The 19,492-nt window shown below is 32.4% G+C and overlaps 1 protein-coding gene and 1 pseudogene across 1 annotated transcript in view; one reads left to right on the top strand and one right to left on the bottom strand.

Annotated features, from left to right (window-relative positions):
- LOC129752299 (metallophosphoesterase domain-containing protein 1-like) overlaps positions 1–13,811 on the bottom strand; it is a 33,452-nt pseudogene extending 19,641 nt beyond the window's left edge.
- The window catches only part of LOC129752295 (uncharacterized), a 409,138-nt gene that overhangs the window by 195,664 nt on the left and 193,982 nt on the right, over positions 1–19,492 (top strand). The window lies entirely within an intron of this gene.

Here is a 19,492-nt window from a genome sequence, read left to right as displayed (position 1 = left end):
GGTTAATTTTTTTTAAGGATTTTAACGGCTTTCAGACTTGATTTTTTTAATTAAAAACGACTGTTTTTTACTACAGTCGTTTTACATTGAAAAAATCCGAGAATGACAGTCCTTTAAAATTCCTAGAAAGAAAATGGTTATAGAATAACAATTTGCTTGTTTGTTGCGCATTTTTGGTATTGTTATTATTTCGAGGTGACTTTCAATTTCGAACCCTCCCCATGGACGGGTCCTTCGCACGGGCCTGGCTGGCAATGCATATTTTGGTGATCGAATGAACATATGTTTCGTTTCGGAGAGATTCAGGGAGAGTAGGTTGGAGGTTAAATATTGTTTTAGCAGCGAAATATCGTGCTGCATATGTACACGTATCACATTACAATTTCCGCAGCGGTAGAAGAGTGAGGTATCGTCAGCAAATAAACGAAGCTTCCCGTGGAGGTGCAAATTTGCCAAATCATTGATGAACAATAGGAAAAGTATAGGACCTAGGTTGCTACCTTGGGGCACTCCTGTAGCAATACGCCCAATGGAACTACCCGCACCGTCAACAGTTGGATATGTATTCGGTTGGATAAATAACTTGATATTATATCATTGGCGGTTCCTTTTATTCCCAGGTAGTATAATTTTAGCACAAGTATACCATGATCAATGGAATCGAACGCTTTTTTCAAGTCGATGAATAGTGCCCCAACAAGTTCCTTTTTGTCCAAAGAGTCATATATATCCTGAATCAACTCATGAGATGCAGTTTGAGTACTGGCACCTTGCCAGAATCCGTATTGGCAAGAAAAGATAAGGTCGTATCTTTTTGTGAACGCGTCGATCCGATTAACTATCTATTTTTCGAGTATTTTAACTAGAACAGATAAACGGGAAATTGGCCTGTAGTTGTTTACATCAGTTGGAAAAATAAAAATGGATTTCTGTCTGTCTGTCTGTTCCCTATAGACTCGGAAACTACTGGGGGTATTGGTGGCCGAGGAAGGTTCTTATTATGGTTTGAGACTCCTCCCTCTCACTGAAAGGAGGGAGGGGTTCTCCCAAACAAAAAAAAAACAAATGTTTGCATAACCCGAGAACCATTCAAACAAATGGTACCAAATTTGGCATGGAAGGGTATTTAGCTACGAAAAATATTTCTATGAATATTTGGTACCCGTCCTTTTTTTCCAGTGGAGAGATATTAAAAGGGGAGGGGGCTACAGTTTTGTTTTCATAACTCTATAATGAGTCAAGCAAATGGATCCAGATTTGGCATATGAGATTATTTGAGTTTCAGTGGGAGAAAGAAAGCAGGGCGCGGGGGAGCTAAAATACAATTTTCATGTAATAAATCGATAACTTTTTGAGCAAATGGAACCAGATTGGCGTAAGAATGTATTAGCATGTGGGAAAAGATTCGATGACTTTTGAGACTTCTCCTGACTTGCAATGGGAGCATAGCAAGGAGCCCATACAATTTTCCGCAATGTTATATAACTGATCAAGCAAGGGGAATCAAATTTGGAATGTGAAGGTATTTGGGAGAACGAAATGTTTCCAAGGTGATTTTATCCTTCTCACATTCCATTGAAGAATCAGAAAGCGGAAGGGGGGGTCTCATACAATTGTTTGCCTAACAGGAGTGATCAAGCAAATTGAACTGAATGATATAGGATGGGATGATATTTGGACACGGAAAAAGACTCTATGGCAGTTTGAGACCCCTCCTTAATCCAAGCTAACAAATAGGAAGAGGGTAGGCGGCCACCACAGTTTTCCATAATTAAACGATCGAGAAAGAACGAATTTGGTGTGGATTTATATTACGATATATTTCTATAATTTCTAAGACCCTTCCATTCTTCCATTGAGTGAGATGGAAACCTCCAGTGAGGGGAAGAATGATTCGATTAAATGTTAAGCAAAAAGGGCCAAATTTGTCATAGGAAAGTATATGAAAAAAAAATTTTAGACTCCTCCTTTCTTTCCAGTGGGCACCTAGAAAAGGGAAAGTGGTGCTCCCTGTTTTTAATAACACGAGAAATGGTTGAGAAAATTTTGCATAGAAGGGATTGATGTACGAGAAATATTTTGTCGATTATTTAAAAGGGGCCCTCTCATAATTTTTTTTTCATGACTTGGAAACTGATCAAGTAAATAGAACCGAATTTAGTAAGGGGAGGAATTTTATACAAGTAAAACATTTATTTTGGCGGAATTCGGGAACTTTTGGGTAAATATATACAGAGTCTTAATTTTAAATACTAAATAATGTTTGGAAAACAACTTTTATGTCAGTTATGAGAACAGAAAAGAATATTAAAGAACATAAGAATTATTCTCTTTTGTATTGCAATTCGAAACTAAAGTTGCAACTTTCATGTCAAGGGGTTGATCATGATGTTGAGGTATAAATATAAAACTATGAAGAAACAAACTTAAATTTAACCCGTCATTTCAAGATGTTTTATTTTTCCTTCAAAATTATTTTTTACAGTTGGAAATGATGAGTACATAAAGAAAAAAAAATTAAAATAAAATACAATTTTTGACTTTTTCCATACATTATTGTTGCAAATTTGTTCTTTTATGAAACGAAGGGTTAAATTATTATTGAATTTTTCATCATTTTTTTCAGCATGTATCCAGCTAAAACATTGGAAAAATCCAGGCATTTAATTCCAAAACATCGACCAAAAATCCGGGCAATATCCGGGTAAATTTGGTTAGAACCAGGTCCTACCAGCTTTCGAGAAATTTTGGCGACAGAACACTAGCGCCAAAATAGATTTTACGGACTGAGATCCAAGCTCAAATTGTGTAATCTGTTACACACACTACTGCATAAAAATCAAAGCAGCTCGCGTTTACTTTTTTGTTTACATCCCAGTTCTCTTTGTTTACATCACAGCACAGCGGTCAAAGTTGCAAAAAAATGTGAATTTTTTCATAGTTGTTTAAATGTGTTGAATATCTATGTAACTGGATTGAACATTATGACCTTGTGGAATATATGACAGCAGTTGTTTTAATTTTTAATATATTTATTTGAAACATTTATTTGCCCCGTATAAATAAAACATTGATTCTGTACGAGACCCTTGTTTCAAAATTCATTCAATCAAAACTTGGCTGTTTAACAAATTTGAGAAAATGAACTTGAAAATTATTCGAGTAGTGTCTTATTTTACATAAATTTGGTATGAGACATCCTTCCCTGTTTCACAAAGTGACATGGGTTATTCAAAACAATAAATCATCTATTACGTCAAATGTTCAAGTTTAATGAATTACAGTAAAAATGTAACAATTGTAAAAACCTGGGTAACTGGGCAGGTCAATCAGGTTGTTTGGCTTGCAAGATTCTTTCCTCCTCTGATCCTATATCGGAAATTCCGTCTGCTGTACAGCTGTAATTCGATTTGGTTTGGATTTGAAACATAAATTTATACACTTTCAACTTATCAACTTACCGGAGGAATAGAAAATTCCATTTTTCTCGAATTCTGCTTAAATGTGTCACACTGGCAAACGATCGAGTTCGGTGTTGGCTGGTTCCTCGCAAGAACGGGTAGCCAAAATTAATGATCCATCTGTCTGATTGGTTCTTCTTGAATTTTCCATAAGCCGTTCCATCGGATGCTAAGCTGAAATTAAATTCGTTGATAACACATTCCTGAATCTCCTTCTTGCATCCTGATTTGGATTCAGAATCAAATTTCGTTCACTTTTAGTTTGTTAACTTACCGGTGTAGCGAATTTCCTTGAATTTTGATGAATGCTAGGGGAAATCCGTTCCGCTGGCAAACGATCAGGGTCAGGGTTGACTGGAAACGGCCAGTTGCAACAAAATGTTCATCAAAAGTGGGAAAGAATAACAATTCACCCATAGTGCAAAATGATTAGCGTGAACAATGTAAACAAAAATCTTGTTTGGGAAAAGTAACGTTTGTTTTCAATGTATTAGTGAGAGGTGCAATCGTCAAGTGCAAAGCTTGGATCCTATCTTGTGAGTGGCAGCACCATATGCATTGTGTTGTTGTCTCCGAAGATTCGTTCGTGAAATAATATGCCCGATCATCTTGATAGTTAGGGATCTTTGTTAGAACCCAGGAATTACACAACACAAACAAAAAAAATAAATTGAAAAATTTTGTTTTTCATCAGCAGTTTTAAAATCGTATTTTAGGCTTTCATTAAACTTTTCATGATAATTTTTATAAAACTTGCTCAAAAAATTTCGTTTTTGATGCATAAAAAAATTTTTTTACAACACAATTTTATTTTTTTGTTTGTTTTGGTAAATACAGTGAATAAATCCGGGCATAATTCAGGCTTTTTCAAAGGCAATCGTTTTACCTTGAAAATTGCCTGCTTTATTACTTCTTATATCTCTTCCAGTGTATTCCGGCGTCACGTGATGCAATTTAGATGTTTTGATAAAAGTACAAAAAATTAAAAAAAAATCAATTTCCTTATATGTATGTATGTATTTAGTATTTTTAATATTCAGCTCCTAAAAGGTAAGCCGATAAATGTCTGGTGATGCAAGGAAATGAGTTCCATGAAAATGCTTATCAGTGCAAAAACGAGCTATCTGCATATGATTTTATTTCTTTTGGCTTTTTCACGAACAAACTCTCAGACGAAAAAAAATATATCAGAAAAAAGGTACGCACCATCTTGAAATGCCGAGAGCGTTAATATTGCACATTCAGGATTAGATTTCGAGGAAGAAACTCTTTGAGCCAACACTCTCGTTGCTCGGCGCTGCCAACATTTCCTCACCTGGGGTTGGGAGGTTCACGAAAAGAAGAACACCACTCGATGAAAGTGATGATAATGATGCTAACGAATTTTGTACTTCTTCGACGAACGCAAAAATAATACCTCGGGATCTATAGAGTCCCGGTCATGTTCGGGAAGACGGAAGACGGTTTAAGGCTGTCTGGAAGTGGTTGGAGGAATAATCAGCACCGGGAGCAAAATATCTCATTTCAGGCTGATTAGCGAAAGGTTTCTTATCTGGCCCCAACTCCATCAACAAGCAGCAAGCAAAACGGTGCCGTTGTTTGATCCGGACAACCCGAGACATCAAATCAGTTAATCAGATAAGGATCCTTGAGCAGATGCTGGGAATCGCTGAAATCATGTTTCACCCGATGGAAGTGGAATCATATTTAATGTCAAACTTTGCTGATGAAATGATAGAATAAACTTTTATCGAGTAATTTGCATTCTTCAAAAAACTTTATATCCTTTAAAAAACAAAAATGTATATAAAATGTGCACAACTCTATTTTTTTGAATACTTTCTACACAAACAATCAAGATTTTTAACGATGTAGATTATCCCATAATTTAAAACATCGCTTCCGCTGGTTTGAACCACCAAATCGAATCCCGCGGGCGAACGGGAAGCACATCATGCAAAATTTATTTCCGCATTTCTTCCGGAAATTTATGGCGCTTTGCCCACAAACGGCATTGCCGTCTTTTTGTGTGCAACATCGTGTCGATACCCTAGGGTCCCCTCAAGGAAAGTTGCTGGTAGGAAGAAAAAGAAACGCTAGTGCAGTTGCAATGCTATACAAATATCTACATGTGATAAGAATCTTCAATTGCCGACGAGCGACGGTGCTTCATAAGTATTAAGTAGAAGTAGCTATGATTATCCTTCCAGTTGGTCTTACTAGTGAATGGAGAAGTGTGTAGGTCTTAAGAAGGGTGAAAAGGTGTGTGGGAGGATTTGTGACGAGAAGAATGATTCCTTATAGAATTGTAGTATGAGAACCTTCTTTGCGCTTTCCCGCCGGCTGCATTCTTCTGAATCGGAGAAGGATCATCAAATAGTGCAACATTATTACCGCATAGAGACAGAAACGGGAAAGAGTTTGAGCTTTTGTAGAGCTACCATTAGCCGGTAGGTAGTTCTTGTGTGAACTTTCTTTCGTTGTAATTCAACTCCCTGACTGCCTACCTGTTGGCGTTAGGGTGAGTTTTTGATAAAAAAAAAACTTTAACTTTTTATAATATGCTTTTATCTAAAGTATTTAAATAAAAGATTGTTGAGGAATTTCGAAAGAAGTGGTTTCATGTTCTTCTCTATTTGTTTAAAAAAAATAATAATGCTAATGAATTCTCCTATACTGCACTTCTTCTTGTATGACAATAATGCAAGTAAATGTGTCCCATTGCACTTCATCCTTATTGAATAGAATACATCATGATTAAGCATCCAAGCATCTTTTTTTTATCTATTTTTAAAACTTTATTGGGGGCGTCAACAGCTTAGAGGGTAAACTACAGAAGGTTTTCGTTTTGAGTGGTTTTTTATTTGGATTTCTTTCAAAAAGTTGAAATTTGCTATCAATTTTAAGTTTTTAAGTAATAACATCTGGAGAATATGATAAAGTATATTCTCAAACTTTAACTTATACTTATACTTATACTTATACTTATACTTATACTTATACTTATACTTATACTTATACTTATACTTATACTTATACTTATACTTATACTTATACTTATACTTATACTTATACTTATACTTATACTTATACTTATACTTATACTTATACTTATACTTATACTTATACTTATACTTATACTTATACTTATACTTATACTTATACTTATACTTATACTTATACTTATACTTATACTTATACTTATACTTATACTTATACTTATACTTATACTTATACTTATACTTATACTTATACTTATACTTATACTTATACTTATACTTATACTTATACTTATACTTATACTTATACTTATACTTATACTTATACTTATACTTATACTTATACTTATACTTATACTTATACTTATACTTATACTTATACTTATACTTATACTTATACTTATACTTATACTTATACTTATACTTATACTTATACTTATACTTATACTTATACTTATACTTATACTTATACTTATACTTATACTTATACTTATACTTATACTTATACTTATACTTATACTTATACTTATACTTATACTTATACTTATACTTATACTTATACTTATACTTATACTTATACTTATACTTATACTTATACTTATACTTATACTTATACTTATACTTATACTTATACTTATACTTATACTTATACTTATACTTATACTTATACTTATACTTATACTTATACTTATACTTATACTTATACTTATACTTATACTTATACTTATACTTATACTTATACTTATACTTATACTTATACTTATACTTATACTTATACTTATACTTATACTTATACTTATACTTATACTTATACTTATACTTATACTTATACTTATACTTATACTTATACTTATACTTATACTTATACTTATACTTATACTTATACTTATACTTATACTTATACTTATACTTATACTTATACTTATACTTATACTTATACTTATACTTATACTTATACTTATACTTATACTTATACTTATACTTATACTTATACTTATACTTATACTTATACTTATACTTATACTTATACTTATACTTATACTTATACTTATACTTATACTTATACTTATACTTATACTTATACTTATACTTATACTTATTTTTTTTTTTTTTTTTTTTTTTTTTTTTTTTTTTTTTTTGTGATGGTCCCACAGGTCCATTTGGGTCCTTCCTCCACCCCATACGCCTCTTTAGAAGTGGGAGGGACAGGTTATCCTTTGGATAATTGTGTTAACATATTTATGTCTTTTCTGTACATCTTGGTTGTCTTTCAACTCCCGCGTATGTCCATCACTGTACAGATTCTCTGTCTGATATCACATGACATTTCCATCACATTTTTATAATTCGTACATATTTTAAATGTTGTGCTTTACGTAGTGTACTGTCATTTTCTTAAAGCTGACTATGTTTGTGCAGTCCTTAATGCATTGTGGTAAGCTGTTGTACATTTTCAAACCATTGTAGAAAATAGATCTTTTTGTCATTTCTTTCCTTGCAGTTGGTAATCTAAAATCTCGTGCTCTTCTTGTATTATGGCTATGTATGGCATTCCCGTACTGTAAATCCTCAGTTAAGTATGACGGTAACATTCCGTTTTTGATTTTATGCACGAACATTAAGCTATTGTAGGCAATCCTTTGCTTGACTGATAGCCATTGTAGCATGTCCAGCATAACAGCACTTGGAGTGTAGCGATTACAACGTATTACAATTCTCATTATTTTGTTCTGGATCCTCTGTAGTCGCTTGATTTGCGAGTCTGAAGCGTGAAGTAAAATTGTGGAACAGTAATCAAAATGCGGCATAATAACTGACTTCACATAAATAATTTTTGACCAAAAAGTCAAAAATCTGTTTATTCGGCAAAGAACACCATATTTAATTGCTATTTTCTTGATAGTGTAGTCTACATGATCAATGAAGTTAAGCTTTTCATCGACTTGAATTCCAAGATATTTTGTCTGGCACACTCTTTCAATTATACATCCATCAATCAGTAAGCTTGGACAATCAACAATTTTGCGATTTCCAATTATCATCCAGTTGGTTTTGTCGAGATTCAGACACAATTTTCTTTGTTTCAAAAACTCGGTAATGTTTTCTAAATCAGCATTTGCTTTTTGCATCACAAGGTCCAAGTTATCACCAGTCCAATAGGACACTGAATCATCTGCAAACAATTTAAGGTGACCGCCTCGCAAACACATTTTCAAGTCGTTGATGTATAGAATAAACAAAATTGGTCCCAAGACACTGCCTTGAGGAACTCCCAATTTATTCTCTCTGTACTGCGAGTACGCAGAACCAAACTTAGTCCTTTGCATCCTTTTACCTAAATAACTTTGAAACCACTTTAAGGCTGTGCCGTTTATCCCAATTCTTACTAAAACTTCCAATAGCTTCATTCGATCAATTGTTTCGAACGCTCTTTTAAAATCAAGGAATACAGCGACTGTGTAGTTGCCCTTTTCAATGTTACCTTTCCAGTTACGTAACAACAAATTTACTGCAGTCTCCGTCGAATGTTTCTTCCTGAATCCAGACTGTTCGTCGATCAAAATATCTCCTGACTCAATAAAAGATACCAATTGTCGTTTCACTGCTAATTCTAGCACTTTTTCTTGCAACTCTAACATGTTTATCGGTCGGTATAAGGTTGCTTCACGCGTATTCTTCTGTTTTTGCACAGGGATAACAGTCGAAAACTTCCATGTATCTGGCATGATACCTGATTGCAGACTCGTGTTTATAATTTCGATCAACTGGCTAGCTAATACTGTTAGCGAATCTTTGAAAACTTTCAATGAGACGTTATCAATGCCCGCTGTGGGTTTCATGTTGTTCACAATTTCCCAAAACTCTTGAAAAGAAACATTTTCAAAAGAGCTTAAACTTCCACAATTATAATTTATCTGACTTAATCCGACATTTGAACCAGCTGCAATGCTATCATGGATTTCCATGACACTATCAATGAAATAGTTGTTAAACTTTTCAGCAATATCGGATTCATTTGTATATTCAGCACCATCGAAACAAACTGACTCAACTTTGACACCATTTGGATTGGCCAAACGTTTTATAGATTTCCATAGAAGTTTACCATTATTCTTGTTTCTTTCAAGTTCATTTTGAACTGAGATATTTTTAGCTTCCTTAATTTTTTGTGAATATTCGTTTCGAGCCATTTTATATTTGAGCCAACGCCTCTCACATTTCTGACTTAGAAACTGTTTGTATAAGTTATCTCGTTTTGTTTTCAATTGTCGAAGATCTCCATGGTACCAATGATTTACTAATTTTTTATTGATGCTTTTTTCATTCACAAGTGCCTTGACACTGTCTCTGAGTAGAAAATCAAAACGATTAACCAATTCGTTAAAATCTGAACAAACCAGTGAGGGCAAGCTTGACTCAATAATCTGACATAATTCGTTTCTATTGTACCGACTCCAATCATTTACCATTTGAGTATTTATAACTTCTGCATTTTCTAATCTCAGGCCGACAAAAACACTAACTGACTCATGATCTGATATACGTAAATCCGATAGAATAGTTGTCTCTGCGCTTTCAATATTAGTAAATACTAAATCGATTCTAGTACTGGAAGAAACCGTTATTCGAGTATCTTGGGATACAACTTGTCGAAAACCACTAGCGTCCATAACTCTTTTCAATTCCCTGCACTCGGCTTTACAATTGAAATTGATATTAAAATCTCCACAAAAAATATTATCAATATCGTCGTGCACACACTCACTCAACCAGAGATTTTCCAGAATGTCTATAAAACGAGCATCACTAGCGCTAGGTGAATGATAAATTCCACCAACGATGATACTTTTCCTTTCATCTCTCAATTTTAATGTCAGTATCCAGTTCATTTCTAGGTAAGCATTCAATAAAATGTCTACCTTAAATACATTTTGTACATAGATAGTAACTCCTCCTGTATGTTTCGAATGCGAGAAACAATTGAACATTGTGTAACCAATTAAGTTAAAAGTGTTCGGATTCACTTCTTCTGTAAGATGAACTTATACTTATACTTATACTTATACTTATACTTATACTTATACTTATACTTATACTTATACTTATACTTATACTTATACTTATACTTATACTTATACTTATACTTATACTTATACTTATACTTATACTTATACTTATACTTATACTTATACTTATACTTATACTTATACTTATACTTATACTTATACTTATACTTATACTTATACTTATACTTATACTTATACTTATACTTATACTTATACTTATACTTATACTTATACTTATACTTATACTTATACTTATACTTATACTTATACTTATACTTATACTTATACTTATACTTATACTTATACTTATACTTATACTTATACTTATACTTATACTTATACTTATACTTATACTTATACTTATACTTATACTTATACTTATACTTATACTTATACTTATACTTATACTTATACTTATACTTATACTTATACTTATACTTATACTTATACTTATACTTATACTTATACTTATACTTATACTTATACTTATACTTATACTTATACTTATACTTATACTTATACTTATACTTATACTTATACTTATACTTATACTTATACTTATACTTATACTTATACTTATACTTATACTTATACTTATACTTATACTTATACTTATACTTATACTTATACTTATACTTATACTTATACTTATACTTATACTTATACTTATACTTATACTTATACTTATACTTATACTTATACTTATACTTATACTTATACTTATACTTATACTTATACTTATACTTATACTTATACTTATACTTATACTTATACTTATACTTATACTTATACTTATACTTATACTTATACTTATACTTATACTTATACTTATACTTATACTTATACTTATACTTATACTTATACTTATACTTATACTTATACTTATACTTATACTTATACTTATACTTATACTTATACTTATACTTATACTTATACTTATACTTATACTTATACTTATACTTATACTTATACTTATACTTATACTTATACTTATACTTATACTTATACTTATACTTATACTTATACTTATACTTATACTTATACTTATACTTATACTTATACTTATACTTATACTTATACTTATACTTATACTTATACTTATACTTATACTTATACTTATACTTATACTTATACTTATACTTATACTTATACTTATACTTATACTTATACTTATACTTATACTTATACTTATACTTATACTTATACTTATACTTATACTTATACTTATACTTATACTTATACTTATACTTATACTTATACTTATACTTATACTTATACTTATACTTATACTTATACTTATACTTATACTTATACTTATACTTATACTTATACTTATACCTATACTTATACTTATACTTATACTTACAAGTTAGCCTACGAAACTTGTGTAAAATTTCCAATGATCGTTTTGAATCAATTTTTGTTTTTAGCTGGACTACCAGATGTCTCCAAACACATCAAAGAGAACTGTCAAAACCAAACTAAGAAAAAAAAAAAAACAAATTTTGGTCAGTTTTGAACTGGTCGGACCGAAAAAAGTGACCAAATTGTGTCTATGTAGAACGAATAAAGTAACTTTGAAGTACAAAAAATGTGAAGAAATAGATTTTGAAGCAACTAAAATAGTCAGCCAAAGATAATTCTGTAGTTATCAAGTTTACTAAAGATGATTTTTGATCTGCCAAGTGTTAAATATTCATTAGATTACAAATTTATTCCTTTAAGTATCATGAAAAACGAATTTAAGTCCACCGTCTTCGGTAATTCTTCGGCTTTTTGGCAAAGAAGCCAGTTATCAAACGCGCTTTTTTCTTCTCTACGGTATCTTGAACTTGGTCAGCAGCTCGTTTTTGTGAAGACTGCTGTTTCCTAACAGCAGGGTTGTTAGCGATTTTTCATTTTTGAATTCCAAAGTTTTTCTCGGTTTTCCCAGGTTTTTTCCCGGTTATAAATGATGATTTTCCGATATTTTTTAAACTCGTTTTTGATTTAAAATCATGGCGAATAAAAAAAATTATATAAAAGGCTTCAAATTTCTAATAATTGTATCTCAAAACTTGTTAACCGATTAGAAATCATGGCAAACACTCCGGCGTCTTGTAAAACGTAGTCTTTTTGTTTCAAATTTACAGGCTTTCATGATTTTTTTTAAAACAAATCCAACGAACTGGGCATATTGGTTTGCTCCACAATTTCTACAATTTTGCAAAAAAAAGTCCGGTTAAAAAAAACTTAACTCAGAAAACTTCGAACTGATGCATCAAATGGTGTCAGGTGGATTTTTATCGAATACAGTTGAATTTCTAAATCACTTTAATTCATTTGTATGTTGCTGACTCTCTATAAAAGAGAACCTGGTTAAGTTAGAAACCTCTTTAAGGGAGGAAAAAAGTTCAGTTTTGTGTTTAATTTTGTCGTTAATAGTTTCATTATAAAATTAATATCATATGAGTTATGCTTGTAAGTGTAGCACACTTGCGGAGACCGAAAAAATGAGATAACTCGTATTTCTCCGGAATTAGTTAAAAAAGTGATAACATAAACGCTTATTTTACTAATGAACGAAAATAAGCGATTATGAGATAAATCTATATCGAGACTCTCAAAGATACTCTTAAATTTTAAAATAATTCTATAAATATTTTTGAAACTTCGTGAAAAAAAATCAAAAAATGTCAATTTTTCTGGTGAGATGCCGAAATTCCCGGTTTTTTTTCCCGGTTTCTCAGTGACGTGATCAAATTCCAAAGTTTTTCCCGGTTTTCCCAGTTCGCTAGCAACCCTGTAACAGTCGAAACTTCCTCTTGCATCGCTTGAGCTAGCTCGACTTCTGCCATATTACGGATTTCTATGGCTTTTTTTAGTCGTGTGTTTGCTTCCAAAAAAATCTCAAGAATATAAAAATATCAAAGATATTCTATTTGGGTACACAGCAAGAAAAATTCGTGTAATTTTAGATTGAAAACGATGCACGAAAACGGAACATCGTTTTCGATCTAAAATTCTATTGAGGCGTGTAAATTTAGATCGAAAACGATGCACGATAATGGATCGGATTATCGTCGTGTAAAAATACACAACGATGTAAAATTTTTGAATTTTTGTTCAGGATATTTTTAGTTTTGATTAAATATTCAGGTTTTGGATGTCATGAGGCCATTAAAAACAATGAACACTTTTATGAAACATTTTCATTGAACAGCTTGAGGATAAATTTATGAAAATTCAATAACAATCACCGAACAGCGCAAGGCTGGAACATTGTTGAACTCGAAGATGACCATCCTGGTGATACTTTACAGGTCAGTGTCACCAGTACGAAATTGTTTAGGGTTCAATTCCGGACAACCATTCTGGATCTGGGACACTACAAACAAAGAAAAACCAATCATTTTCAAAATCTTTGAAATTTCATTTCTTAATTTCATTCTTTCTTAGTTAAGTATTTACCTTAACCTGTGCCTTAACTTCATCCGTTCAGGATTTCGTGTGCATTGATTTCCTGGGATTAGATTTTCTCTAGCTTCTCCATTCTTTACACTATCGCGAACTGCTACTACTTTTGGCTGTTCGAACAATAACAACACCATCCTGAGTCAAAATGCTGCGAAAACAGTTGATCTGTCATGTTTTTTAATTTCTTTAGATGTATTTTTAGATGATAACTTTATTTTTAGATCAGGAAATGTAAAGTTACACAAAAAGAACTTAATTTTAAGCTAAGCATTTAAAAATGAATTAAAAAGAGTTTAAAATTACATCTTTTTTCAACTACACTCGGAAAAAAATAGATCGCTCTCATTTTAGATTCCGTATACTTTTAGAAATTTTTTGCTGTGTACAATTTTCCAACAACGATGTTTTCAGGTGGAAGAAGGTTCTCAACGTTATCAAAAATATCCTGTGTAGTATCGCATCGGCAGGCCAAACATCCTCTTTGCACACTCTGGTTACTATAGTAAGGAATAACCTCTCGAGTTCTGAATATATTAGGTGAATGAGTGGTTCTTCTCTTTGGAAGAATCCTGTTCGCTACGAAAGCTCCCAGCCGCAGCGAGAGATTCCCAACATGCGACGCCGATGACCAGCAACGACGCCCGGAGCACTCACGAGAGGAGAAGAGTGCCACACAGACGCGAGAGTACGGCGCCGAGAGAACGAGGAGGCTGCTCTCGCTGAAAGTAAGAACGTGCGCGACGCGCCTAGCAGTTTCTAGGCGTTTCCATCTGGCGCAAGCACGTGGTCCTGTGTTTGCGTGACAGCCTATTTAAGGGTGCATTCTCAATGCGCCTTGAGTTAGTTCCATTTTATCAGCAGTGTAGTTAAGTTGTGAATAGTAGTGAAGAGAAAATAAACGTGACAAGAGACAAAGCTGGATATTTTTATTGGTGTTCCTGCCTTTCTCGTCTTGGAGTTTTATTCTCTGCTCTGTTCCACTGCTTGGATCTCCGGTAGTGATTGGTGACGCAAACCCGGTTCTTGTCAGAACCAAACCAAGAGTTTAGTCTTACCGCGTCCAGACCGATACTACCGATCCAGTCTACCGTGTCTAGTGAAGAGAAGGCTCTCTTCAGACACGTGCATCTCGGTGCGCTGTTCGCACATCGCTTGCCAGTCCGGAAACTATCAGTCCACTAGCAGATCCACCCCGTGTGAGTCACACGTTAATAAACAAATCCTATACAAAAAAATCCTTTAATTTGGACCAACCCAAACATAGGGGAAATAAATGCGGATTTTCAAATCAATTTTCGCCTCATGTCAATATTAACGTGCGCAAATCAAATTACTCTTTCATTGGTTTATTTTCAGTGAAAAATGTGACTTTTGGTGATAAAAGTGACCATTTTTCGGAAAATAGTGACTTTAGTGACCAAATGATGAAAAAAGTGACTTTTTAGTGACTGACCCAGAAAAGTGACCAAGCCACTAAAAAGTGACTCGCTACCAGCCCTGCGTAACGTTTCGGGTTACTCTGGAGGACATCTGATGATGGATGAAGAAAGGTAACCCGAAACGTCACATAAATTAAAAAAAAAGTGTTTCACTAATCGAAAAAGCAACAAGTAAAAACCGTATAAAATAAAGGAAGTAAAATTCTGTCCAGTCAAAAGTTACTTTAATTATTTAATTAATTAATATGAGTTCATATACAGTTACGCCTTCTCGAAAACTGGGCCCTGGAAAATTTGATTTGTAACTTTTGAACAGCGCCATAGATGGCATTATTTCAAGGCAATTTTCAACGTATTTTTTGGATGTCAGCAATTGAAGTTTTACACACTTTGTTTTGAAGATTTTTTGTTCCAGTTTGTACGTCTGTTCTCTGTGACAGACAGTAAATGTTTGTGTATTTTATTTGTTTTACTTTAATTTGAAGTAACTGTTAAAAAATTGATAATTTTTCTCGCTATACATACTATCTGAATTTTTATTTCAAAAGCTTATTTTTATACTACACATACTCATACTCTCACTCAGGATTGGTCGATCTTGAATCGATTTTTGCAAGATCGACCTTTTAAACTGAAATTTCCGATTTTTGGATCGGTTCTTGAGACTTGGAAAATCGATTAAATCGGTTTATTTTCGATCCGATCATTCGATCTTCAGAAGTATTTTTTCAACTTTTTTCGGGAGATTTTCAGATTCAGTCTCATACAGAATATTTATACCTGCAGCATCCGAAAGGCTTCTTTCCATTAAAAATGCTACCATGCTACTAATATAATCGAGATCAGCTTAACAGATAGTGTTTTTGCCTTAACCAAACAATTGGGTCATTTCTATACCACTAGCATTACCCAAATTGAAATCTTTTTGGCAATATTTTTTAATTAATAAATACAGTGAACGAAATAAGAATAGCACCACTATGTATTTTGCTTGTTAAAATATGAATGATTGAAATTTACGAAAATTTTCTTCCACAGTTTGTTCTGAATTGCTTAACGGATAAATCAAGCATAAGTTTACTTTTTTTGGTCGTAGCAATTGGCGTTAAGGACAAAAAATGTGAAAAAAGGGTGAGAAATAAGAATAGAACCACTTGAGTTTTTCAACAAAAACAAGATTATTTTTAAAAATTAACTGTGTAAAAGTGAATAATAATGCTTCTACGAATTATTTGAATAGATAACTGCATTTAAAGGAGTTTTCCAGAATTCCAAATGTTTTCAAAGGTTTTAAAAGAGGGTTTTAAGAGATGCTCCTCTAGCGTTAAGAAATTTGATATTTAAGCTGTAACTCTTTACCAAGCTACTTACTTTCTTCATTAAAATGACGTGAAATGATGAAACAAACATTCCCGATTAATTTTGAATCAGTAAAAAATAGGTTGGAAATCAAAATCTTTGATTTTGTTCAGTAAACCACACTTTTTCCAGTTTCAAGTCGTAGATGGCAGCACTATCTTGCAGTTAAAACCAAACTTAATCTCAATCTTGATTCTCCAGGTTTATTTAGGCCCATATTCATCATTTTGAGGTGTTTTCCCATCACAATTTTGTGGAAACTCACTCTGCAGATAGCTTTTCCGGATTTGCAAAATAATCACCAGCACAAAAATATACAACCGCCAAAATTCCTGCTCATCTCAACTTCCGATTCAATTGCAAATCATACTAATAATACTGCTAGCCGTCTGGTTCATCAAGCTCCATCGCAAAGTATAAATTTATTCTGATAATCGGTCACAAGAATTCACTTTTAGTGACCTTGATGCAATTCTAATTTTTTGGGACTTAGTGATCTTAGAATTTCCAAAGCGTTTACACGGTACATGTATTTATTTCTTGACCAAAATCATCCAGCACTCCCTAATTAATCCCGGATATTCGAAAATGGGCATGAATTTGGATAAATGGCAAGATAGTGCTGCCATCTATGACCTAAAACTAGAGAAATAGTGTTTGACTTTTAAAAAACATTAGTATTTTTTAACTCCAACCTGCTTTTTGGATTCAAACTCAGCCTCAAATCTATGTTTCATCATTTTGCATCATACTTATGAATATTAATGAAGAAATCAAGCAGTTTGATAAAGTTTTATAGTTCAAATATCAAATTCCTTAACGCTAGAGGAGCATCTCTTAAAACCCCCTTTTAATACCTTTGAAAACCTTTGGAATTAAGGAAAACTCCTTAAAATGCAGTTATCTATTCAAATAATTCGTAGAAGCATTATTCTTCACTTTTACACAGTAAATTTTTAAAAATAATCATGTTTTTGTTAAAAAACTCAAGTGGTTCTATTCTTATTTCGCACCCTTTTTTCACATTTTTGGTCCTCAACGCCAATTGCTACGTTCGAAAAAAGTAAACTTATGCTTGGTTTATCCGTTAAGCAATTCAGAACAAACTGTGGAAGAAAATTTTCGTAAATTTCAATCATTCATATTTTAACAAGCAAAATACATAGTGGTGCTATTCTTATTTCGCTCACTGTAGCTACGTATTTTGTCATGCGGAAAAAAAATTAAGTTTCATAGGAGCTTCTCGACATAATCCCTTTTTAATGGCAAGGTTGCTTTCTTGAGGATTATTCAACGAATTAATTAATGTCATAACTTATTTAAAAATAGTTATTTTGAATAAAAATATTTATTTATACAATAAGATGCAAAGGTCGGTATAGTAGAACAGTACAAATTTTCAACATAGTTTTTTTTTGTGCAAAAAGCAGGCCTTTTTCAAAACCGAACTTTTGTAATACAAAACAACTATTTTAGTGTGGAGTTACAAAAAATGCTTTTGAAACTGATTTGATAATTGACATCAGATTTTAAAATAAGAAAACAGCACAAGCTAATATGCGTGTCTAGGAGCTTGGCAAAAAAAAAAACAAAAAGCCTGATAAGCATTATATTTAGCCATAGAGTAATTTTAATTCATTCGTAATTATTCAATCCTATCTATTTGAATTGAGTATTTAGCTAGAAGAGTTTAAGACAAAGAATGTGTTGAGTTAGAAATCTTAACACATTTTTCTATAAGCCTTCACGCTACTATCATAACGATGTTAAAATTTAATTTTTTTAATTTAATATTTTTTCCCGGATTTACAATTCCAATGTTCAATATTCTATTACTATTACTAGCAAGTTTCTGAATGAATGAAATGAAGGCAGCCGAAAACCTACACATACAAATCAGAGGAAAGGAGCGGACAGCGAATCAACAATCCGACATCGGAAAACTAGCTACCTACAACGGTCTCATAGCCAAGCTGAGAGGAGAGACAGTAAACAAACCGACAAGCAGCTGAGTGGAGTAAACTTGTGCTGTCTTACTGTTTTTGTAAGTGATGAGAAGAATTTATTGTAATTTAAAGAAATGTAATTTTTTATTTTAAATGTTAAAAATTTCTAATAAAATAAAAATATTTTAGACGTCTGATGATGGGTGAAGAGAAGTAGCCCGAAACGTTACGTGAAAATAATCAAATAGTTGTTTTACTCACCGAGAAAAATCAATAAGTGATAATATATAAAAGGAACCGGTGATTAAGTCTCGTTAAGAAATGAATGTTTATTATGAAAATGATAATGATGAAGATTTTAAGAGGCAGTTTTGGCGTTTATCGTTTTACTGTTTTACTTTACTGTATAAATGCTTGCTCAGTGATTTGTTTTGGTTTTTATCAAATTTAAGTATATGAGAAAATCAAAATTCCCACAACATACAACGGTCACATGCATCTCAGGGAAAAAAGCAAACAAGACGGGCATCATGTAGCCAAAAACTACTAGGTATTTTGATAAAAAGAGGGTTTTAAGTCACTGTTCGCGAAAAGTACAAAATTGGAAAGTTTCGCTAGTTTTTTCAGTTATGGTTTTATTATTTTGGGTTAATCTTTTCGAAAGATTTTTAAAAGTACTTATGTGTAATTAATTGTAAAAACTTTGAAGCTTATACTGTAAAATTGGATGATCTTCTCAATTTCAACGAATAAAGCCTTCAATCA

This window comes from Uranotaenia lowii, chromosome 3 (assembly GCF_029784155.1).
Source record: "Uranotaenia lowii strain MFRU-FL chromosome 3, ASM2978415v1, whole genome shotgun sequence".
Classification (NCBI taxonomy): Eukaryota; Metazoa; Arthropoda; class Insecta; order Diptera; family Culicidae; genus Uranotaenia; species Uranotaenia lowii.
This window is presented reverse-complemented; position numbering and strand designations above follow the sequence as displayed.